The sequence below is a fragment of the Macaca nemestrina genome, chromosome 12 (genome assembly GCF_043159975.1).
Source record: "Macaca nemestrina isolate mMacNem1 chromosome 12, mMacNem.hap1, whole genome shotgun sequence".
Lineage (NCBI taxonomy): Eukaryota > Metazoa > Chordata > Mammalia > Primates > Cercopithecidae > Macaca > Macaca nemestrina.
In genome coordinates this window covers 75,592,318-75,617,458 of record NC_092136.1, presented here as the reverse complement: position 1 = coordinate 75,617,458, position 25,141 = coordinate 75,592,318, and the positions used below count along the sequence as shown (strand labels likewise).

Sequence of the window (25,141 nt, the reverse complement as noted above, 5' to 3'; positions counted from 1 at the left end):
CGCGTCCCAGCCAGGGGACCCCACAGCGGGGACGCAACGCATCGGAAACCCGGGCAGTAGTTGCCGAAGCCCGCTCGGGGAATCGGGATCTTGTAGGATCCTTCCCCACTCAAGTGTCAAGGAGGCAAGCCCGCCCCGCCCCCTCTCCAAACACGCACTCCCTCGCAGCACCACAACAAGAGCAGCCCGCCCAGGCTCCTCACCCGGGCCTCTCGGCGCCGGTTCCAATGTCAAGCCCACGACCCAAGCCCCTCGGGGCCAGTAGCTGTTGTCAGGGGTCCCGGCTGGCACCCACGCCTCACTCCCTCCCCAGCGGAGAGGACAACGGAGAGAGAGTAAGCCAGCGGACAGCCAGCCAGACGACCTGGACTCACCGGGAGTCTCCCAGAGCTAGACCCCCGGAGTCCCAGCACCAGGCCTGCCAGAGTCCCCCTGAGTCCACCTCGGGGAGCCCCACGATCCCGTTAGGAAACAACGGAGGATGGGGCTGGGAGCCCCAAGCCGGGCTCCGAATGCTTGGCCCGGCGCTCCTCTACCCTGGCTGGTCTGCCAGCTCTTTCTAGGACCCTGCCTGAGAGTCACCCACCTGCCCGGCCTTTCGGGGCTCATCTAAAAGGCTCCTCCGCCAAGACTAGGGGACACCAGGAATTGGGTTTGTTTGCGGTGCCTCTGAAGGGGCAAGATGGCGACAGATAACAGTGCGCAGGCGCAGCCGCGCGCGGCCAGTCGGGAGGTGTAGTTCGCCTTTCCCGCCTTTCGGAGGACAAACACCAAAAGCCTTCCATTCATCTTGTCCTTTTTTTCCTCCGCGTTATGAAAGAAAAGGACAGACATCGCGGAGGGTGCTGGGAGTTGTGGTCGGAATACAAACTCCAACCTCTTTCGCTTCGGGTTTGCTGTCGTACGCGCAAGGAAGGCCGGGATTGTAGTTCTCTTGGATTCTGCTACATACCCTCCTGTCTCTGGCTTCGCGCGCCTCTCCTGGGCTGCCTTCTCCCAGCCAATCGGCTGCCCTCTCTGCTACGTGTGGCGTCACACGTAGCGGCCAAGATGGCGCTAGCGGGTGTAGCAGGGGTTTTGCTGCGACCTTTACTGTAGCGAGGTTAGGGATGATGGGAGAGCAGCTTTGTTCCTGAAGTGCCGTCGAGGATTAGGATCGAGTTTCTTCGATAGTGAGGGCAATTATTAGCGGCCTCTAGCCCCCCAGACGGCATCTTGAGGAGAGAGAATCCACGCTACGAGAACTAACATAGTGGACATCGCAGTTGTCCGTAGCCGATTTGCGGGTTACGGAGTTGCAAGTAGAGAAGAGGAAATCCGAACGTTCTCGAGTTCGGTTTCCTCCACGTATGAAATGGGAATGGTAGTGATATCCCGTGCTATCTCTGTCAAGGGCAAGAAGGAGAAGGAATTTATTTGAGGCCCTACGACGTGGTAGGTTCACCCTCTACCTTTGTTCTTATTTTATTTGTGGAAAAGGTCTTGTTCCTATTTTACAGGTGAGAAAGGGGGCCCAACATAGAGTTATTTGCGGCCATAAAACCGAAGCCAGTTGCCTGATAGTGAAGATTCAATGAAATCTTGTGATTGACTTCCCTCTTTAAATTTTTTACTTTGGGTAACATCGGATCCGGTAGAAACTCTTCAGAAAGAGTTTTTAATATGCATTCTACAATTTCCAGACATAGTTTCCTTCTTGAAAAATTGGGTTAATACTACCCTATAGGGATCTTGTGAAGCACCACATAAACGTTGTAAGTTGTGAACCACTATACAAACGTATGAGACTCTTCATGTTCTTGAGTGGAACTGTAGGTTAGGAAGAGAAGGTAAATAACAGCATTTAAGTTTTCTACTACTATTTGCCCATTAGCTAAAAATACTCTCCGAAGTCTAGGAAAATCACTGTTGTTGAAACCCAACCTACACCTTCAGAAAATCGTAAAGTGGAACATATTAATCACCAGGCCCTTCCTCCACTGTCTCCCTGATCTTCCTATGCATCCAGCTGCTTAAGAACTCTTGGAAAGATAGTAAGTGAAATCTTCATAGAGGATTTTTGCACTTTCATTTGAGCCTCGCAACATTTCAGTGCGACATGTACGATTAAGGTGTTTCATACTATGAATGAGAAAAACAGATGTTCCAAGAACTCCCTGGATTTCACAGAGCTAGGAATTGGAAGGGAGCTAGGCTTTGTAATACCAGGTCTTCTGACCTCCAGGTGTCCTTTCCTCTACAATGAATGTCTACTCCTCTACAGTGGAGTAGAAATTGAAAGACAAGGGGCTTAAAAAACTGACCCTGACTTTAAGAAGTAGCATATGAGTGATGAATTGTTATAGTCAATCCTTGTGCTTACTAAGTGCCACATACTGGTCTAAGCATTTTACATATTAATTCAGTCCTTAGAACAACTTTACAAGGTGGAAACTTTTATTATCTCTAATTACAAAGGAGGCAACTAAGGCCTAGGAAAGAAGTAAAATAGCTTACCTAAAGTCACACATAAGTAAATGGTGGCTCACACCTGTAATCCCAGCACTTTGGGAGGCCGAGGCGAGTGGATTACTTGAGGTCAGGAGTTCAAGATCAGCCTGGCCAACATGGTGAAAGCCCACCTCTACTAAAAATACAAAAATTAGCTGGGCATGGTGGCATGTGCCTGTAATCCTAGCTACTCGGGAGACTGAGACAGGAGAATTGTTTGAACCAGGGAGGTGGAGGTTGCAGTGAGCCAAGATCACTCTACTGCATTCCAGCCTGGGCAACAGAGCAAGACTCTGTCTTAAAAAAGAAAAAAAAAAGGTAAAGCTGGGATTTAAACTTGATTAGGTTGGCTCTAGAGCCTATGCTCTAGACCAGTGGTTCTAAACTTTAATGTTCAAAAGGAACCACTTGAGGATCTTGTTAAAATGCAAATGTTGGTAGTATAGATAATAGGTAAGGCCTGGATCCTATAGTCCTAACAGGCCCCCAGGTGATGTTGATGGGGCTGGTCATTACATACTACAGTTCACATCTTCCCTTTTCTCCCAACCATATTTGTTTTGCAGCCAGAAACTACCTTTCCCGTGCTGTCTGTGACTGCTTTCTAGTCCCAAATGTTCCCAACATGCTCTTCCCTAAGGATTAGACTCGAACTTTTTCCTCAAGCTTATCCCACCCCTGTCTTTCCCTCTAGGATAAGACAGACATCCCTGCTCCCCCACTGCTTACTGTACACCTTGTTACAGAGCTCAGAACACTGAATTATGGCCATTTATTTGAAAATCTTCCTGGCTGGGAGCAGTGGCTCATGCCTGTATTCCCAGTAGTTTGGGAGGCCGAGGTGGGTGGATCACTTGAGGTCAGGAGTTCAAGACCAGCTTGGCCAACATGGAGAAATCCCATCTATACTAAAAATAGAAAAAGTAGCCAGGCATGGTGGCATGCATCTGTAGTCCTAGCTACTCGGGAGGCTGAGGCAGGAAAATCACTTGAACCTAGGAGGTGGAGGTTGCAGTGAGCCAAGATTGTGCCACTGCACTCTAGCCTGGGTGACAGAGCAAGACCCTGTCTCAAAAAAAAAAAAGAAAAAGAAAATCTTCCTGACTGGACAACGAGCTCTTTGAGGAGAGGGACCAATCAGATCTGTGTACTATAGAGTCTAGCATATAATAAGAATAATAGCTAATATTTATATAGAGCCTTCTGTATTCCAGATCATGTTATACACATTAACTTGTTTAATCCCTGATAAAACCTTACAGATAGTTTTATCCCCATTTTATGAATGAAGAAACTAAGGCATAGAGAGGTTAAATAGCTGGCCCAAGGTAACAAGCTTGTAAGTAACAGAGCCATGATTTTAAATAAAAGGCACTTTCACTCCAGGAAATGTGTGGTAAATAAAATGAGAGCCACTCTACACTCAACCAAAGAAGAAAAACTAAGACTTACTATCCTATTAGACATGAGTATAACTACCTGTAGTCTGGCAAAATACATAGAAATCTGTTCCCCTGGCCAGGTGCAGTGCTTCACGCCTGTAATCCCAACACTTTGGGAGGCTGAGGCGGGCGGATCACCTGAGATCGAGAGTTCGAGACCAGCCTGACCAACATGGAGAAACCCCATCTCTACTAAAAGTGCAAAATTAGCTGGGTGTGGTGGCACATGCCTGTAATCCCAGCTACTTGGGAGGCTGAGGCAGGAGAATAGCTTGAACCCAGGAGGTGGAGGTTGTGGTGAGCTGAGATCGTGCCATTGCACAACCTGGGCAACAAGAGCAAAACTCCATCTCAAAAAAATAAATAAAAATTAAAAAAAAAAAAATCTGTTCCCCTTTGCTGGATTTACTTTCTTTCCTTTCTATCCTGGACCCCATTTTTATTTATTTCAAATTCAGTCTCAATCAGTACTTTCAAGTTTATTCAACCATCTCTGTCCTTCCGTCGACCCTGAAATAGTTCTCAACCTGTGATCAGTTTCCTATCTTCCCCCAAGTTTGATATAGCTGTTAGTCAACTCTTAGTGCATAAGAAGTATTATCCCAAACTTTAGTGACTTAAAACAAGAATAATTTTTTAAAGTTTTATACGTTTTTGCCGTTTGTATTGAAATCAAGAGTGGCTTAGCTGGGTGGTTCTGGCGTGGGTCTTCCAAGCAGTTGCAGCTATCTGACGGCTGACTGGGGCTGGAGGATCAGCTTCCAAGGTACCTCACATTGGTTGGAAAGTTAGCAAGGAAAGAGGCCTCAGTTTCTCACTATAGACCTCCCTATAAGGCTGCTTGAGCATCTTTGGGATATAATAACTGGCTTGCCCCAGAGCAAGTGATCCAAAAGAGTGTTACGGAAGCTGTAATGTTGCAATATGTATGCAGAGAGATTTAGATATAAAATCAGATTTTATATATTTGTATAAATGTGTATGAAACTCACATACTATGAAGGTGAATTTGTACAGCAGTAAAGCTAGAACAACTGGTGGGAATAAGTTGAAGTAATACTACGTAGCATTTATTACAGACTCATTATGAGAAGAACACCTTGCTTATCTTATTTAAACCTTATAACATTCCTATGACTTAGTAATCATTGTTCCATTTTACAGTTGAGGAAACCAAGCCCTAGAGAAAAATCATTTGTCCAAATACAAATATCACCAGAAGACTCTTCCCCCGAACACACAGGTGTTAAGGAGGTCTGGTTATCTATGATTCCATAACCATTGCTGTGGCCTAAATTATCTGTTTTGCTCATGAATCTCCAATTTGGGTGGGACTTAGTGGGGACAGTTAATCTCTGTTCCTCTTGACATCAGCAAGGGAAATTTGAAGACTGAGGTCTGGGATCATATGAGGGCTCATTCATTCATAAGACCAGCAGTTGACATTGGCTGTTGTCTGGAATCAGTCACAGGCCCACCCAGGTTCAAGGAAAGGGGAAATAGATTTTATCTCTTGATAGAAGCATAGTAGCATCCTGGAACACCTATTACCATGCTCATTTTTAGAAATATCAACTGCCATAGTCTATCTTCTGTCCACAACAGTTCATATCCCTCCCACTTGCAAATGCACTCATTCCTACCACGCAAAGTCTTTCCATTTTGGCAACATGCTTAGGCTTGAGATCCAGGATCTTGTCACCTAAATCAAGTCCAGATATGGGTTAGGTTTCTTAGGTGCAGTTGCTTTCAATGTAAAGACTCAGGAACTAAAGAGACAAGTTATCTTTTCCCCATGCATCCAACGTACAATGGTGGGACAGGTATGGAAAAACCACTGTAGACCTTAATCAGAAAGGGGGAATAAAGGAGGCATGCCAGGACCACTGGTTCATAACAGTTCTGATGCTAGTTCCTTGATCAGGAATGATCTCTAGGAATGATTCTCCACAGCTCTTGACTCTACCCTCAAGCCTCTAGGTTCTGCTCTCAGAGGCGTTCTTTATTTTCCATAGAATATAGCCAGTGTTTGAGACCAAGTAATTATTTATTTATTGAGACAGTCTCACTCTGTTGCCCAGGCTGGAGTGCAGTGGCACGATCTCGGCTCACTGCAACCTCCGCCTTCCGGGTTCAAGCAATTCTGCTGCCTCAGCCTCCCGAGTACTTGGGACTACAGGTGTGCACCACCATGCTCGGCTAATTGTTGTATTTTTAGTAGAGATGGGGTTTCACCATGTTGGCCAGGCTGATCTCCAACTCCTGACCTCGTGATCTTCCCACCTCAGCCTCCCAAAGTGCTGGGAGTACAGGCATGAGTCACCACGCCTGGCCATGTCATTATATCTTTTTTAGATGGATGAATATTAATTAATTAATTTATTTATTTATTTTTATTTTCTTTGAGATAGAGTCTCGTTCTTGTCACCCAGGCTGGAGTGCAATGGCATGATCTCAGCTCACTGCAACCTCCGCCTCGCAGGTTCGAACAATTACCCTGCCTCAGCCTCCCGAGTAGCTGGGATTACAGGCTCGTGCCCCCGCATCCGGTTAATTTTTGTATTTTTACTAGAGATGGGGTTTCACCATGTCGGCCAGGCTGGTCTTGAACTCCTGACCTCAGGTGATCCACTGCCTTTGCCTCCCAAAGTACTGGGATTACAGGCGTGAGCCACTGTGCCCAGCCGTGTCATGATACCTTTTTTAGATGAATGAATATTCAAGTTAAAAAAACAAAATGATACATGTGCATAGAAGGAACTAAAGGGGAAAAAGATCAATCTGAAAACGAACTATATAGAACAGCATACCAGCTTCATACTAACATGGTAAAAGCAGAGGCTTTGGGTAACCAAAAAGTATGTTAAGCATGAGAATAATTCTAAAGGCTAGCTATATATTTTCTTCCTTCTAAAAATAATTTCAGTTAAAGAATTTACATATAAAGTTCATTTATCATCACCCACTGTTGGTGAAGCTCTGTCAGGCTCTGGAGAAACAAATTACTAAACATGATCCACTGCCCTTCACATACTCATAATCTAGTGGGGGAGACAGACACATACACAGATAATTGCCATATAATATGGTGTTCATGGTATTAGCAAGTTGTTTTTATTTTTTTAAATTTTTATTATTAATTTTTTTTTGTTTCGCTCTTGTTACCCAGGCTGGAGTAAAATGGCGCGATCTCAGATCACTGCAACCTCCGCCTCCTGGGTTCAAGCAATTCTCCTTCCTCAGCCTCCTGAGTAGCTGGGATTAGAGGCACGTGCCACCACGCCCAGCAAATTTTTGTATTTTTAGTAGAGATGGGGTTTCACCATGTTGACCAGGCTGGCCTTCAACTCCTGACCTCAGGTGATCCACCCGCCTCCGCCTCCCAAAGTGCTGGGATTACAGGCGTGAGCCACTGCACCCAGCCAGTATTAGCAAGTTGTAGAAAAGAGTTCCTGTAATCCCAGCACTTTGGGAGTCGGAGGCAGGTGGATCACAAGGTCAGTAGATTGAAACCATCCTGGCTAACACGGTGAAACCCCGTCTCTACTAAAAATACAAAAAATTAGCCAGGCATGGTGGTGGGCACCGGTAGTCCCAGCTACTCAGGAGGCTGAGGCAGGAGAATGGCATGAACCCGGGAGGCAGACCTTGCAGTGACTGGAGACCTTGCCACTGCACTCCAGCCTGGGCGACAGAGTGAGACTCTGTCTCAAAACAAAGAAAAAGAAAAGAGTTGAGGAGCCGTTAATTCTTCCTAGGAGCTAGTAAGGAAAAGTCACCAAGAAGACAACATTCAAGTAGGGCCTTAAAAGATAGAAGTTCAACAGACAAAGGAGGAAAGGCTATTCAAATCCAAGAAAGAAATAGCAATGGCCAACTTACAGGCATAAACATAAGAATTTTGAGAAATGCATACATTTCAGTTTAGCTAGGTGGGGATTTGGGGGTGGCCTCATTACCACTGGTTGGAGGTAAAAGTCCCAACTCTCCACTTGGCCTTGTCTGACCATTCCACCTGAGAAGGGAAGGGTACCTCTTTGCCACTAGGTACAGGTGAAATTCCGTGTTTTACATGTGGTGGGCTGACAAGGGTGAGAGGCAAGTATTAGAAGAGGGCCTTGTTACTGTCCATTGAGGATAAAAGTCTAAGCTTCCCCCTCTGTCTTCTCTGACATGAACCCAGAAATGGAGAAAGGCAGTTGGGTGGTCTCATTAGAACCTGGCCTTTGCTGGTGGGGTGGGGGTTGGGTTGTAGTTTTTTTCCGGTGGTACTTATCTGGAGTAGAGATGTTATCATCTAAAAATGTTCTGTCTTGCAAAGCTGCTCCTTTCCCAGTCCTTTGACTAGACAGAGCAGGCTTTTCCAAGGGCTTTAAAAAAAAAGAAAAAATGCTGTGCCCATCAGCATTTCTGGGTTGCCAGCTTTTCCAGTACCCAATCTGGGATATGTAAGAGAAAACCCAGGGAACTCACTACTGAGAATTCCTTGGGTCCCAGGTCCTTAGGTGGTCTGCCTTCTAGTCACCTTTCAGATTCTTCTTATGTTTGTTTTATGTATAATGTTTTACATATGGTGTCCAGGGTTTTTAGCTGTACCTAAATGAAGGAATAGGGAAAAGTAAATATACTCTATCTTTCTGTAAGTGGTGGTCTGAGGTCAATTGATTTGTTACAAAGCTGCCAGGGCAATGCTCTGTGAAAGCCACCATTAAAAGAATGCAACAGTGGGCAACAGACTGGGAGAAAAATACTTGCAGAATGCTTATCAAATATAAGACTTGTATCTAAGTAAGAAAACAACCCCATTTAAAAATAGGCAAAAGACACTTCACCGAAGAGAATATATAGATGGCATATAAGCACAAGAAAACATGCTGAACATGATTAGCCATTAGAGAAATGCAAAGTAAAATCACAATGTCAGAGCTGGGTGCAGAGGCTGTCTCCAGGTGCTGAGACAGGAGAATCACTTAAGCCAAGGATTTCAAGGCTGTAGTGTGCCGTGCTTGTGCCTATGAATAGCCACTGCACTCCACCCTGGGCAATATGGTGAGACCCCACCTCTTAAATTGAATAAAATCATAATACAATACCACTACCCACCTAACAGAATGGCTGAAATAAAATACACTGACAACACCAACTCCTGGTGAGGATGCAGAGCAACTGGAACTCTCATACATGACTGATAGGAATGCAAAATAGTATGGCCACTCTAGAAAGTAGTTTGGCATTTTCTTATAAACTTTCAAACAGTTACCATATGACTCAGCAATAATATTCGTACACATTTTGCCTAGAGAAATGAAAAAGTTCACATAAAAACATACATGAGTGTTTAGAACAGCTCTGTTCATGTTCACCAAAAACTAGAAATAACCAGATGTCTTTCAGTGGGTAAACAAGCAAACTGTGGTACATTTATGCAATGGAATACCACTGAGCAATAAAAAAAAAAAGAGGTAAGAAACACACAAGAAATTGGGTGAATCTCAAAGGCATTATTCTGAGTAAAAGAAGCCAATATCCAAAGATTACATATATATGATTCCATTTATATGACATTCTCCAAAAGGTACAAATATTGCAACAGCACACAGATAAATGACTGCCAAGGGTTTGGAGTTGGGGGAGGGTGATGGAACTGTTCTGTATTTTGATTGTAGTGGTAGTTATAAAAACTTCGTTAAAATTTATAGAACTGCCAGGCACAGCACTTTGGGATGCTGAGGTGGGCGGATCACAAAGTCAGGAGTTCGAGACCAGCCTGTCCAACATAGTGAAACCCCATCTCTACTAAAAATACAAAAAAGTAGCCAGGCATGGTGGCACGCACCTGTAATCCCAGCAACTCTGGAGGCTGAGGCAGGAGAATCGCTTGAACCCAGGAGGTAGAGGTTGCAGTGAGCTGAGATCATGCCATTGCACTCCAGCCCAGGCAATAGTGCGAGACTCCATCTCAAAAAAAAAAAAAAATTATAGAACTATGTTCCCCAAAAAAGTGTTTTTCTTACTGCATTTTAATTAAATTTTAACATATGTTAATTTAACATAACAGTGGCTCACGCTTGTAATCCCAGCACTTTGGGAGGCCAAGGCGGGCGGATCACGAGGTCAGGAGATCGAGACCATCCTGGCTAACATGGTGAAACCCCGTCTCTACTGAAAATACAAAAAATGAGCCGAGTGTGGTGGCAGGTGCCTATAGTCCCAGCTACTCAGGAGGCTGAGGCAGGAGAATGGCGTGAACCTGGGAGGCGGAGCTTGCAGTGAGCCGAGATCGCGCCACTGCACTCCAGCCTGGGCAACAGAGCAAGACTCTGTCTCAAAAAAAAAGAAAAAATTCTATACCATAAAAAGTATGTGATGCTGTATGTAATATTTTAGAATTTATTTACTATTTTTATTTATATTGCTAAGAGTCATCCATATTATCACATGTTGCTGTGGTTCATTTATTCTAACCGTTGTTTTTCCATTGTGTGAATTTATCCATTTTTTCAGCCATTCTCCCATTGATGAACATTTTGTTGTTTTTGTTCATGTGAACAGTTTGCTCTGAATATTCTTGTTCATGCCTCCTATTGAAATTATGCATTTCTCTAAGTCATTTGAACCCAAGAGTGAAATTGTTGGGTCAACTTTTCTCCTAAAGTTAAATATTCATGTGTTCAATTTTACGAGAAAATGCCAGGCCATTTTCAAATGTTAGACATAATATTTGACACTGTGAGAATGAGAATAAGAGTGTAATAGTGGAAGTATGGCGATCAATATTTGGGATGCTCCCACTGCACTATGCCCTTTATCCAAGAGACTTTGCCCAAATTCCCTCTTTTTTAGAAGCCTCCCCTCCTCCCACACCAGCCACAGTGAGTTTTCCTCCTGTAGGTTCCCAAGGCACCTGTTTCATGCAACACTTTAGGTAACTATCAGACTGTATTGAGATAATAATTACTTCTAGCAGGTAGGGAGCTTCTAGAAGGCATAGGCCAAGAGTCTTTGTATTCTCCATGCCTAGGACCTACACGGACACAATAAATATTTCAGTAAATGAACGTTCTTCCTCAAGTCTATACCCCTACTTTCCCAGTATCAGATAATGAATGAAATTTATTCTTTCTTTAATAATATAGAATATAATTGCTTGTTTCCATGGTAGTTGCCAATGCCAAAGCTCCTTGAAGGAAGGAACTATACCCCTTTTTTATTATATCCAGCCTTTAATATAGTGCTTGGCAAATTGTAGATGCTTGAAAAGTGTATTGAATATATTTAATAAATTGAACCTTGCAGCATTTTAAGAGTGTTTATTCACAGCCTGGGCAACATAGTAAGACTCCATCTCCACAAAAACATTTTTAAAAAATTACCCAGGTGTGTGGCATGTACCTGTAGTGCTAGCTACTTGGGACTGAGGCAGAAGGATTGCTTCAGCCCAGAAATTTGAGGTTACAGTGAGCCATGATCATGCCAATGCACTCCAGCCTAGGCAACAAAGTGAGACCCTGTCTAAAAAGAAAAAAAAAAATGTTTATTCTGAATGTCAGTTACCATGATCTAATGCTGGAGATAAAATGTAGAAGATTTAGCTACTAATAAATATGCCCTGATGACCATAGAACGTATTCATGCATATGGCTTAAAAAACAAAAATAAAATAATTCTTGGATATCAAAGGGTGAGATTTCATTTATATTATATAAAGTTCAAAAGCAGTTGAAAATAATCTATAGTGATAGAGGTCTGAATAGTAAATACCTTTGGGGAGTTACCACTAGAGCATGTGGGAGCCCACTAGGATGCTATCAATGTTCTACATTTTGATCTGGGTAGGGGCTATATGTATAGATATTGCATATGTAAAAGTTTATTAGACTATACAAAAATGATTTATGTGCTTTATATGGATTGTATCTCAATAAAAGTAAAAAGCACTATAATGGTGGATTCATGGCATTATACATTTGTCATAACCCATAGAATGGACAACACGCAGAGTGAACCCTGGTGTAAATGATGGACTTTCAGTGAGTGATGATATGTCAGTGTAAGTTTATTGATTGTAGCAAACATACCACTTTGGTGCAGGATGTTGATAGTGAGGCAGGTTGTGCATGTATGGAGATGGGATGTATACAGCCTCCTCAATTTTGCTGTGAACTTAAAATTTCTCTAAAAAATAAAGTTGATTAATTTTTTAAAAATTAAAACAGGGCAGGCATGGTGGCTCATGCCTGTAATCTCAGCAGTTTGGGAGGCTGAGGCAGGAGGATCACCCGAGCCCAGGAATCTGAGACCAGCCTGGGCAACATGACAAAACCCTGTCTCTACAAAAAAAAAAAAAAAAAAAAAAAAAAAAAAATCCATGTTTGTTGGCATGCACTCATGGTCCCAGCTACTTAGGAAGCTAAGGCAGAAGGATCACTTGAGCCCAGAAGGTGGAGGCTGAAATGAGACATCCGTGTTTATGCCACTGCACTCCAGCCTCAAAAAAAAAAAGAGAGAAAGAGAAAAGAAAACAAAAAGCCCATCTATACCAATAAGGCTTTGTTTTTCTTTTGGTGACAAACGATGAATGAATGAATGAATGAAAGGGTTTAAGAAACAATGGATTAGCTGGACATAGTGATGTGCACCTCTAGTCCTAGCTACTCAGGAGGCTACAGCAGGAGGATGGCTTGAACCCAGGAATTTGAGCTTACAGTGAGCTATGTTGTGTTTAGATGACAGAGTGAGACCCTGTCTCTTAAAAAAAAAGAAAGAAAATGTTTGTTGTTCACTAACTGAAAAGTTCTGGGATAGTTTTGGCTTCAGGCATTACTGAATCTAGGGATTCAAACAGAGCTAGTCTTAGTATCTCCTCACCTCTGAGCTCTGCCTTCTGTGTTCGCTTCATAATCAGGTTCCATCTGTTGGTTCCCAGCAGCCCCAGTTTTACATCATGCACCCTGCTTACAGCCTTAGCAGAAAAGAGCACCTACCATCTCATGAACAGTCTTACCAAAATCTCCTTGCTCTGTTGCTATGGGCTCCATCTGGGTCACATGCCCATCCCTGAACTGTAGACAGGGGCATGTAATGCCCTGATCTGCCAGATCTGAACCACATGTTACTCTGGGGAGAGAGGAAGCGATGTGGGTAAAGTCATTTATTCCCAAAGGACATGGAGTGAGTGTGAAGGTGGGCTTGGTTTCCCTTAGGAAAACTGGGGTACTGCTGTCAGAGGAAGGTGAAAGAATGCTGCAGAGCAAAATCACAGTCGCTCACTGAAATACACCATGGAAATGTATAATAAGAGTCGCTCAAATGTTCATACCCTTCTATGGGGCTCAGAACACACTACCCCAAAATATGGCATTTTGGCATATTGAATATTTAAGCTGAAGGAGCTTGAGAAAATGACTGATGCAGGAAGATCTCTCTGACCTCCTCCCACCCTTCTCCCTGAAGCAGGTCATAGGACCCTCTTAGCACTTGTGAGAGGTGCTATCCCTAACATCCTTTTCTCCAAGATGGAGGGACACCAAGAAGAATCTGAACAAACAGGCCTTGCTAAGTTTCCCCTAGTTTATTAACCTTAGTTTATATCCCTTTCGTCCTATCATACTTTTCCAGTACTTTCTACTCTTCATCAAACCTAGCATGAAAATGCTTAGGTTTAACTATTTATTTGGGTCTTTATTTCCTTATGATGGTTCCTATATCATGTAAAACTTACATTAAGTAGATTTGGATGCTTTTCTTTTGTTAATCTGTTTTTTGTTACCAGGACTTCAGAGCTTAGAAGGGTAGAAGGAAAAGATATTGTCCTCTGCTGTACCTTTGCTATAGGATTCCTATTGGTGGGAATAATCCAAAAGATGGAAAGAGTTATATTTACAGGGATTTGAATTTCAATGCTATCAAAAACTTGAAGACAACCTAATTATCTTGCAATAGAAGAGTATTTACCTATCCCAAGCATCTACTCAGTATGGAGTCATTTTAAATTAACATTACAAATAATTGACATCAAGGAAAATGCTTATGATATGCATATGCATGTGAAAAGCATATGAGGGCCGTGCGCGGTGGCTCAAGCCTGTAATCCCAGCACTTTGGGAGGCCGAGACGGGTGGATCATGAGGTCAGGAGATCGAGACCATCCTGGCTAACACAGTGAAACCCCGTCTCTACTAAAAAATATTTTAAAAACTAGCCGGGCGAGGTGGCGGGCGCCTGTAGTCCCAGCTACTCGGGAGGCTGAGGCAGGAGAATGGCTGAGGCAGGAGAATGGCGGGAACCCGGGAGGCGGAGCTTGCAGTGAGCTGAGATCCGGCCACTGCACTCTAGCCTGGGCAGCTCCAGAGCAAGACTCCGTCTCAGGAAAAAAAAAAAAAAAAAAAAAAAGAAAAGCATATGAAAAGCATATGGATATGAATATAAAAACAAAATGGAAGAGGCCGGTGTAGTGACTCACACCTGTAATTCCAGCACTTTGGGAGGCCGAGGCAGGTGGATCATGAGGTCAGGAGTTCAAGACCAGCCTGACCAACATGGTGAAACCCCATCTCTACTAAAAATACAAAAATTAGCTGGGTGTGGTGGCGTGTACCTGTAATCTCAGCTACTCAGGAGGCTGAGGCAGGAGAATCGCTTGAACCAGGGAGGCAGAGGTTACAGTGAGCTGAGATTGCGCCACTGCACTCCAGCCTTCGTGACAGAGCGAGACTGTCTCAAAAAAAAAAAAAAAAGGAAGAAAATACGTCCAAACATTAGCATATTAGGGTAGTGGAGCTATGGATTATTCTTTTTTCTTTTCTCTATTTCCAAGTTTCCTTTTAGGTATTTATATTATCATTATAATGTCATAATGTATTTTGTGAAACTCTATCTTATTAAGAATATTTCATTCTCCTAAATATGGAGTAGAGCCAAAATAAAGAAACCGTGACATCAGCCAACTAATGATTCTGGCTAAGGATATAGAACCTCAGAGTTAGAAGAAACCTCAGAGATATTCCACTTTAACTGCCTCATCTTACATAAGAGACGTCTGAGACCTGGAAAGGTGAGGTAATTTGTTCTAAGTCATGCAGGAACCAGGAAGCAGGTCTCCTAATTTTCAGGCTAGTATTTCTTCCACTTATTGAGCCAGTCAATTAAGTTTTAGAACTTTTTGAGATTGCTTTCCTGAAAATGCATCCTCAAGTTCAAGTTGATATCCATTCTTTCATTACTAATTCAGATTAAACCAGCTATTATTGCTTTTGTTGGGAAAGTGATGTTTTAGAAATAGTATTTAAAACTAATATCATGGCCTTTTAGGTCCTTCTCCTTCACATCCTTGCACATGTTTCTTTATAAGCAATTTACTGAATAAATGCAGAGGAAGCCCAGATCTGACTAAATTAAGTGGACCAATGTAAAGTCTCTTCACTTTTGGGGGTATCAGCTTCCTCATTTATTCAAAGAATGAGCACCAGGCCCCATTCCATGCTAGGCCCTGGAGACATGAAGATGAATAAGGAACAACCTTTAGGCCAGGCAAGGTGGCTCACACCTGTAATCCCAACACTTTGGCTGGCTGAGACAGGAGGGTTGCTTGAGCTCAAGAGTTCCAAGACCAGCCTGGGCAATATAGTGAGACCCTGTCTCTACAAAAAAATAAAAAATCGAGGCCAGGCGCAGTGGCTCACGCCTGTAATCCCAGCACTTTGCGAGGCCCAGGCAGGTGGATCACCTGAAGTCAGGAATTTGAGACCAGCCTGGCCAACATGGTGAAACCCCATCTCTACTAATAATAAAAAAAAAAAAATAGCTGGGCATGGGGACACATGCCTGTAGTCCCAGCTACTTGGGAGGCTGAGGCAAGAGAATCACTGGAACCTGGGAGGTGGAGGTTGCGGTGAGCTGAGATCACACCACTGCACTCCAGCCTGGGCAACAAAGCAAGACGGTCTCAAAATACACACACTCACACACACATATATATATATAAAAAGTATCTAGGCATGGTGGCACACACCTGTAGTCCTAGCTACTCAGGAGGCAGAGGCAGGAGGATCACTTGAGCCTGGAAGGTCAAGGCTGCAGTGAGCTGTGATTGTACCACTGCACTCCAGCCTGGGTGCCAGAGCAAGACCCTGTGTATAAAAAATACTAAAAAGATACAACCTTTATTCTCCTGGGGCTCATAGTTGAGTGGGGAAGATGGGATGGGAAGATAGACATGCAGATAGCTGTATACATTATAGAAGAAGGTAATAACACAGGATGTTCCTAAAGGTGCTGTGCTATGAGACTAGGGGAATAAAAAGAAGGATTCTTTCTATCACAAAAGGCTTCATAGCAGAGGTGGTGGCATTTGAGCTAGACCTCATAAAGTGAACAGCATTTTACTAGGCAGAGTAGTGAGGAGAGAGTATCAAAGATAGCAAGGCAGAGGAAATAGGAAAAACAAAGGCATGAAGACATAAAAAAAAAAGTACACATAGAATGGGGATCTCGAAAAGCAAGATAAAGGATGTTAGACTCTTAGTGGTCCTCAACTGGGAGTACTTGTCAGAATAACTTGCAGAGCTCTATTAAATTTTAGAAGATTGTGATGTACATCCTTGAATAAAAACCTTACATGGCCACTGAAATCTTATCTATGCCCTAGAACTTTTTGGATCTATGTTTACCATAGTACCACCACACTTAGTACCACAAGTTATTACCATTTAATCCATGTTGGAACCCAAGTGGCAAAAACAATGCCTGTACTCTGGATGGTGAATTGACACTGATGAATGGCTTGATCATCAGAAAACCAAAGGGGATTGCAAATGAAAATAGAAATAAAGACATAGTCTCACACACTGAGTTTTCCCCAGTTCATTTTTTGGGGAAAAAAAAAAAAGCCCTGTTTTTAAAGGTTCACCCAAGTGCTAAGATGCCTCAGGTGAGGAGTTGATGATAATCAGTAATTATCCAAGGTGAAATTCAAGATATTTTATAAAGATGGAAATAATAACCCTGTCAGAAATGGAAATCAGCTATCATGGGGTATGGGGCTATAAATCCAAATATAATATCCAACTTGTCTTCACCTCAGAGAGTTTCCAGCTGTTGATGACGTTCTGCTGTGATTTGCCAGAGATGAAGTGCATTTTTAATAAAACTCTGCTCCAGCCAGCTAAATGAAAGGCTTGGAGCCATACTCTCTTTCAAGAAGTGTTGAGCACTTGTGAAGTCTGCAGAGAAATGGTAGAAGGTGTCCACTTTCTTGTCAGTTCCAATTAAGATCTTTGCAACCCCAGAGTTGAGCACTATTTTCTAAGCGAGCTAATGGAAGATCAAGTCAGGTCTTTCTCGGGTTGAAAGGACACTTGTTGAGATGCTATGGGCTTTAAACTTACCGCTCCAAGTCCAGTAGTTCAAATTCAAGTCTTGCTGAAGGCAGAGGTAATAAAGGAACACACGCTTATGGAGAGCCCAGGGAGTATATATGTGTCAAGAAATAATTATGGGAAGGAAATGGTCCAAATAATGCTTGAATATGTGCATAAACACGCACACACACACACACCCCTTGTGCTGAAACATACAAGGCAACCAGTAGTAATGGCAGTTATCTCACCAGATCATAATTAGATTGGAGACTCCTTGGGAGCAAGGACTGAGGCTTTTTGAGCTCTGAATTCCCCAGCAGTGTTGAATTGATGATTGGCCTGTTGAATTTGAGAAGACAGTGGTATGGGCATGTGGCAGTGTCTTCCCACAGTCCCACTAGACTGCCTACAATGCTTCAAATAAGCCTTGCCACCTTCACACCCTGCCCTGTGGCTGTACCCCTCTGATTACTCCTCTGCCAAGCACCTTCTTGCACCTCTGTGGCTTTCAAAGTCTGTCAAATTTCTTCTTGTTCTTCATAATCCATCTCACTGTCTTTTGAAAATAATTCTCCAAGCACAAGGGGGAGCAGAAAATGTTCTTGGAAGTCAGAGAAATCTAGATTTGAATCCCAATTCTACCTCTTTCAAGTTCTTAAACAAATTACATTACCTCTTTGTGCCTCAGTTTCTTCCAGGTGGGTTATGGGGAAAATTTATTTATTTATTTATGAGATGGGGTTTTGCTGTATTGCCTAGGCTGGTCTCAAACGCCTGAGCTCAAGCAATCCACCCACCTCGGCCTCCCAAAGTGCTGGGATTACAGGTGTGAGTCACTGCACCTGGCCAGTTTTAGGGAAGATTTAATGTGATAAAATATGTAAACTACCTAGCTCAGTGACTGGCACAGGATAGATTATCAGTGCATGATTGTTAGGCTTATTCACCTTCCTCTGTGAAACCTCAGTGCTTAATAACTGTTAGTTTCCCCTGCCTATACATCCTTTAACATCTCTCTTAGGTTTCTTCCCCTACTCTACCACCCCTGTATCAGCTGTTGCCCCCTCCTTTTTTCCATAATCCCTTGTTTATGCCTCTTTTCTAGCACTATATGCTGACTTGTGCTGTAACTCATTGTGTTACCCTCCTGGGTAGCTGAAAACACCTCAAGGCACTATCTCCAGCAACTAGCAGAGGGACTAGTTTAGGACAGACATTCCATAAATGGTTTTCTAATTGAAATATAACATTTAATCCAGCTTTCCAGAAGATAAAGTGAGCATGTAACATGTCTTCTCCCAGCAAGTGCTGAATGGTCTAAGTAGCAAAGAGAAAGTTTCCCTGCAATTAAGTGTTTCAGAGTTGATTGCTGTCTATCCAGCCCAAGTAAGCAGAGCCTCAATTTCCAGATGTTTTTGTTTCTCCCACTTCCAGCCTAGCCAGGCCAGAGGAGCATTCCCATAAGGGTAACCCAATATGTGCTTTTTGATGATCTGATTAGAGTGTGAAATACTTTCTTTGGAGTAAATGCACAAGAGTGAGGTTTTTCTCTGTTTTTGTAACAGACTAAAGGTGACGGAGTGGGAAAAATCGAAGCCAGAGGAAAATCTATCATACCCCAAGAGATGAAGAGCACATAAAGCCAACACAACAGATATTGTCCTGGGTCAAAACTTCAAAGCCTGGGCCACAAATGACTATACACCTTTGAAGTGACCATAGGAAAAGAAACAGAAGCAAAAGCAAAAGTTTCCTAGAAGCTGTTCTTTGCAGTGATACCTGTACCACTAAAGAACCTAAAGCAACCTGAACATCAATCAACTGAACAAATATTTTCTGAACTACTAAATGCAGGGCACTGGAGTTACAGATATGTTGGTGAAGCTAGACTTCTGACCTTAGTCCATTGTTCTAGCTATTCGATTACCTTCTTTTTTGTTTTCTTTCTTTCTTCTTTTCCTTTCCTTTTCTTTCTTTCTTTCCTTTTCTCTCCTTTGTTTCTTTCTTTCTTTTTCTTTTCTTTCTTTCCTTCCTTCCTTCGTTTTCTTTCTTTCTTCCTTTCTTTCTTTCCCTCCTTCCTTCCCTTCCTCCCTCCCTCTCTCCCTCCCTCCCTCCCTTCCGTCCTTCCTTCCTTCCTTCCTTCCTTCCTTCCTTCCTTCCTTCCTTCCTTCCTTTTTTTTCTTTCTTTCTTTCTTGACAGGGTCTTGCTGTGTCACCTAGGCTAGAGTGCAGTGGCAACATCTCAGCTCACTACAGCCTTCACCTCCTAGGCCAAGCGATCCTCCCACCTTAGCCTCCCCAGTAGCAGGATTACAGGTGCACACCACCATGACTGGCTAATTTTTGTATTTTTTGTAGAGGCAGGATTTCATCATGTTGCTCAGGCTGGTCTTGAACTTCTGTACTCAAGTGATCTGCCCACCTCAACCTCCCAAAGTGTTGGGATTACAGGTGTGGGCCACCACATCCAGGCTTCAATTACTTGTTTCACTCAGTGTTCATCTAAGGAAACAGAACTACTGTGAAGTAATGCGTAAGGAATTTGTTATATGAATTAAAACTAATACAGTTGTGGGTGCAGCTGGGAAAGTGCCACTCTGAACTTGGAGGGAGGCAGGGATCGATGGAGTCACTGAAGAAGTCAATCCTAGCAGCCAAACACACTCAAAGGTTGTAAAGGGGCTGCAGAGGAGGAGCTGATGGAGACATCTACAGAAGGCTGTGGGTCCACTGCAAATGTCTGGTGCTAGGTTTGGAGCTACGATTGGTCAACAGGGTCAGCAGTCAGGAAAAGCTGGATATGGAGTGGAGGAGAGTGAACTTGCTCGTGCCTCCTCGCCACTTGTTGTAATGAATCCCCATGATCTTCAGAGAGCAGTGGCTGCTGATTCACTTTTGCCTCCCAGATCTCGAGCAACCATCACTGTTTTGTTTTGTTTTGTTTTGTTTTGTTTTGTTTTTTTAGACGGAGTCTTGCTCTGTCGCCCAGGCTGGAGTGCAATGGCATGATCTTGACTCACTGCAACCTCCACCTCCCGGGTTCAAGCAGTTATTCTGCCTCAGCCTCCCAAGTAGCTGGGATTACAGGCACCCATCACCATGCCCAGCTACTTTTTGTATTTTTTTTTTTTTTTTTGAGATGGAGTCTCACTCCATCACCCAGGCTGGAGTGCAGTGGTGCGATCTCGGCTCACTGCAAGCTCCGCCTCCCAGGTTCATGCCATTCTCCTGTCTCAGCCTCCCGAGTAGCTGGGACTACAGGCGCCCGCCACCACACCCGGCTAGTTTTTTTTTTTGTTTTTTTTTTTTGTATTTTAGTAGAGATGGGGTTTCACCATGTTAGCCAGGATGGTCTCGATCTCCTGACCTCATGATCCGCCCGTCTCGGCCTCCCAAAGTGCTGGGATTACAGGCGTGAGCCACCGCGCCCAGCTACTTTTTGTATTTTTAATAGAGATGGGGTTTCACCATGTTGGCTAGGCTGGTCTGGAACTCCTGACCTTGTGATCCGCCCACCTCAGCCTCCTAAAGTGCTGGGATTATAGGAGTGAGTCACCACGCCCAGCTGCAACTATCACTCTTAACCGACTTTAACCTAGAACCATACAGTTGCATTTTAACCAATCTGACACATATAAATTTTCTCCATAACCATAAAGTGATTTCTGTCTTCTCCCAGTTTCCTACAGTGGGAAAAAATTGGACTTATAAGTCTAACAGTGCTAGGCTCTAATTCTGGGCCTGCACTTCTGTAGCTGTCTGACCTCAGGGAAATGACCATTTCTGTGCCTTAATGAATCTGGAGCCCTTCCTCTGTGCTATCATAGTACCCATGTGCTGCTTTCTGTTGTGTATATATTTCATTTTATTCTCATTATCTATTTATGTGTCCATTTCCTCCATTAGACCTTAAGCTCAAGCACATGGGTCATATCTGATTCCTCTCTATATTTATGATGCCTGACAGTGTCTGGCACAGAGTAGATGCCCAGTATATGTTTGCTGAGAAAATTAGTCCTTGAAACAGAGAAACTCATCAAACTATCAAGCTGGTAGCAGAACCCAGTACTAACATATTAAGGCAGTGAGACCCACCTCTGTGTCTGTCACACTCTCAGCACCCTGAAAAATCAGGCCCCAGACACCCTCACCTCATCCACAGCTTATATCTTAAACCATTCACCGCATTTCACTTTCAAACCTGTTTTAATTATCCTGATTCCTGAATCCTGAGCTTGACCTCTGTTTATGACCTGCTATCACCTCTTAGACCTTCCAATGTTCAGGCTTCTGGCTATCTTATTTGAATTTTCATTTTTCCCATCTGATTAAATACTTTCACTTTCTTGGCATATTTCTCACCCCAAACCCTAGGTTCTCAGGTCAGAGACTATGAAAGTCCCTGCCCTCAGGGAGTACTCAGACTGGTGAACAACAGACAAGGTGACGAGCAATTCCAGGATGGTATGGTAAGAGATCTGGATGAAATAAGTTTAGGGCACTATGGAAGCATAGAAAGAATGAAGAGCACCTAAACTTAGAAAGAGAAGGGTAGTTGTCAAAAGAAAGTGTGGATTGATCTGAGTAATGAGAAACTGCATAGGAGATTCCCAGGCAGAGAAAGGGAGAATATGCATTGCAGACAGAGACCAGCAATGCAGAGGTATGAAGACAGGAGAGATCAGGATGTGGGCACGACAGGTGGGTTGGTGTGGCGAGAAGAGTGTGAACGTGCAGTTGAGAAGTGGAGGGAGATGAATAAATGTCAGGCGACGGATGGCTTGAGTTCTAAGCTAATGAACTTAGACCTGACCCGGTAGGACAGAGATGGTAAATTATCAGGATTTGGCCCAGAGATCCTCCTTTGTTCGCCCCACATACTTTTTTTACATTTGCTTTCCCAGTATTTTAAAACTGGAAAATTTTACATAAAATTCTGGGTTTCCAGCTTCTGTGGAAAAATCAGGTGATCTGGCCACACTAGGCTGTCATTCGTTGTTTGTCCTTCTTAGGTGCTATATGTGTTTTGTAACTCGCTAGTCTGTACCACACCTCTTTGTCCTCATACTCCTGCACTTTTGTTTTTTTTTAGGGGGAGAAATATTTCTCACTACCAGTATCTCTGTGAAAAGTAAGGAGTTGAAGGTTAGAGTCAGGCATTTCAGAAAATGGGGAACAGCATGTTTCTTTGTAGAAATAAAGAAACAAAGTATATCCATTAAAACACTGCAACCTTCTCTTAAACCACTTCTTTTCACTTGTTTATGTTACCTACAGGATTTGCTGTATAAAGAATGATGACTTCACCAGGCCACCTTACTTCCATAAAAGCTTGTGATGCTCACAGACCGTCAAGCAGGAATGTGCTGGGTATTCTAGTCTTAAAGAAGGTGTAGGAGACATGTACATGTCTGGCCAGAGATTGTCAAAGACTCTCAGAGTCTTTGGCCAACACTGACTCTGAGAGCCTCAAATAAGTGATGAATCAAGTAGAAAGAAATTGGGAGGACACAAGAAAGAGCTCGTCGAGGGCCACAGGCAGCTAATGCAGCCAGTGACAGAATAGAGGAAATGCAGCATAACCCCCAACTCCAGGATCTAGGCCCTAAAGGCCAGAGCCACTCCCTGTAATCATGCAGAACTCGCCCACCTTCTCTGTAAGAGGGTTGCTGGGTCCTTCAGACTCGCCCCTGCTTCCGCCTGCCCCACCCTCACATCCTGGGACTGCACCGCACTTCCACTAATCCGAACCCTCCTGCCCTCCCAGAGTCTTGAACCGCTGCTTCTGAGCTCCATGTAGCTGGTGAAAGGAGGCTGCCTTGGGCTCTTTGGGGGCCTCCTGTCTTCAGTGATGATTCTCTGCAGCTCAGCTCCTCTCCCCATGTAACTGATCCCAGTCCTCTGGTTCTGTCAGCGCCTCTGCTGTGTACACTATGACATGTGTGAGTTCCCAGCTGGGTGGGAACCCTGAGTGAGGTGTGAGTTTCCTCCCAAGCCACTGAAGTTGGCTTTCTGCAGTAAGCCAGACACTTGGGCTCTGCTGGTCTTAGAAACAGTGTTTTCACTACATGGTCAGGGAGAAGGGATCCCCTAAGTCTTCAAATTGATCTCTCTGCTCCCCCATCTTTTCCCACCTCAATTCTGCTTGTACCCATGGAATTACTATACATTAAAACATAATGCTAAATATGTCATGTTTCTAATCAAAAACCTTGAGCAGCTCCTCATTTCCTACCAAATTCAAACCAAGTTATCTGCCCTGGCATGTTGGACCTGTCCCAGGCTGACCCCAAATGCTATTTTCTAGGCTTATCTCCCACTATAAATAACAAATGCTGCCAGGCACAGTGGCTTATGCCTGTAATTCCAGTATTTTGGGAAGTCGAGGCAGGTGGATCAACTGAGGTCAGGAGTTCGAGACCAGCCCGGTCAACATGGTGAAACTCTGTCTCTACTAAAAATACAAAAATCAGCTGGGTGTGGTGACACAGGCCTGTAATCCCAGCTACTTGGGAGGCTGAGACAGGAGAATCACTTGAACCCAAGAGGCGGAAGTTGCAGTGAGCCGAGATTGCACCACTGCATTCCAACCTGGGCAACAGAGTGAGGCTCCGTCTCAGACAAACAAATAACAACAAAAAAATGCTCCAGCCAAAATTTCACTTGGCCTTCTCTGCAAGCAAGGAGATTTCTTGCCTTGGTTCTTTTCTTCCTTTGTGCCCAGCTGTCCAAAGCCTACCCATTCTACAAACTTCATCTCAAGTCACCTCTCAAAACTCCTAATGGCTCTAGTCGCATGTCGTTCTTGCTCAAGGTACCTGCCATATATTGTTCTCCTTGTTTAACCCTGGGTATAGTCTATTTCTTTTTTTAATTATGGCCACACACCTTAGCCTTTTTGCAAGGCTGAGCTTAGACAAAAGGGGTTATGTATTCACCTGTATCACCATTCCTTGGACAGGGCCTGGTGAATGCAAGATGCTCAGAAATATTTCCTTGAATTGTGTTCATTCTTCCTGCCATATTTTTTGGTGGATTCAAAAAAATCTACCTTCCTACCTCTCCATAATCCTCAACTCTTCACAAAGGAATGGCTCTTAACTGTCATTGTGTCCAGTCTTGCATTTGATGATAGGTATCTCTTCCTGACATCCCTGCCAAGAGAGGATGCCAAGTAATTTCCCACTAGAGCAGATGGAAAAGTAGTGAGACCCATCCAGGTGAGACTAAATACCTGGGCAAGAGAGAAATTTCACACACAAAGTCATCAGAGTTAGTCTAATTGTGTCTCACTGGGGCCTGGATGTCCCTTTTTTTTTTTTTTTTTTTTTTTTGGAGACAAAGACTGGCTCTGTCACCCAGGCTGGAGTGCAATGGCGCCATCTCGGTTCACTGCAACCTCTGCCTTCTGGATTCAAGTGATCCTCCTGCCTCAGCTTCCCAAGTAGCTGGAATTACAGGCGCCCGCCACCATGCCTGGCTAACTTCTGTATTTTTAGTAGAGACAGAGTTTAGCCATGTTTACCAGGCTGGTCTTGAACTCCTGGCCTCAAGTGATCCACCCACCTTGGCCTCCCAAAGTGCTAGGATTACAGGCATAAGCCATCGTGCCTAACCCAGGCTATCCATTTTGCCAGATGTTCTCAAGCCACAGTAGTAAGAAAGGCCCAGTCCACTGGTAACAGAGGACCAAGACCAAGCCAACTCAGGCGTCATTTGCAATCATCCTCCCCTGCATTGTGTAGCTAGCCTACCTCATCCCATGGGGAGTGATGGGACATAATATTTTAAGTACCATACATCATAGATTCAAGTTTATTGGAATTTCATCCCATAAATTAGGAGGCAATA

The 25,141-nt window shown here is 43.7% G+C and overlaps 1 protein-coding gene and 1 long non-coding RNA gene across 14 annotated transcripts in view; one reads left to right on the top strand and one right to left on the bottom strand.

The window, feature by feature from the left end:
* Positions 1-1,052, bottom strand: part of LOC105468784 (EMSY transcriptional repressor, BRCA2 interacting) — a 107,007-nt gene extending 105,955 nt beyond the window's left edge. For all 12 annotated transcript variants that reach the window (XM_011719125.3, XM_011719128.3, XM_011719131.3 and 9 more), the window contains exon 1: positions 587-1,052. The gene's annotated coding sequence lies outside the window, so the exon portion shown is untranslated. The remainder of the gene's footprint in view (positions 1-586) is intronic.
* Positions 1,051-25,141, top strand: LOC105468785 (uncharacterized). Of its 2 annotated transcripts, XR_979609.3 has the most exons (5): positions 1,051-1,434; positions 18,856-19,168; positions 19,649-19,823; positions 21,665-21,759; positions 22,568-25,140. It is a non-coding gene; the product is annotated as an uncharacterized lncRNA (long non-coding RNA). The 2 variants fall into 2 exon arrangements; XR_011610941.1 differs by having other exon boundaries at positions 1,298-1,434; positions 18,856-19,823; positions 22,568-25,141.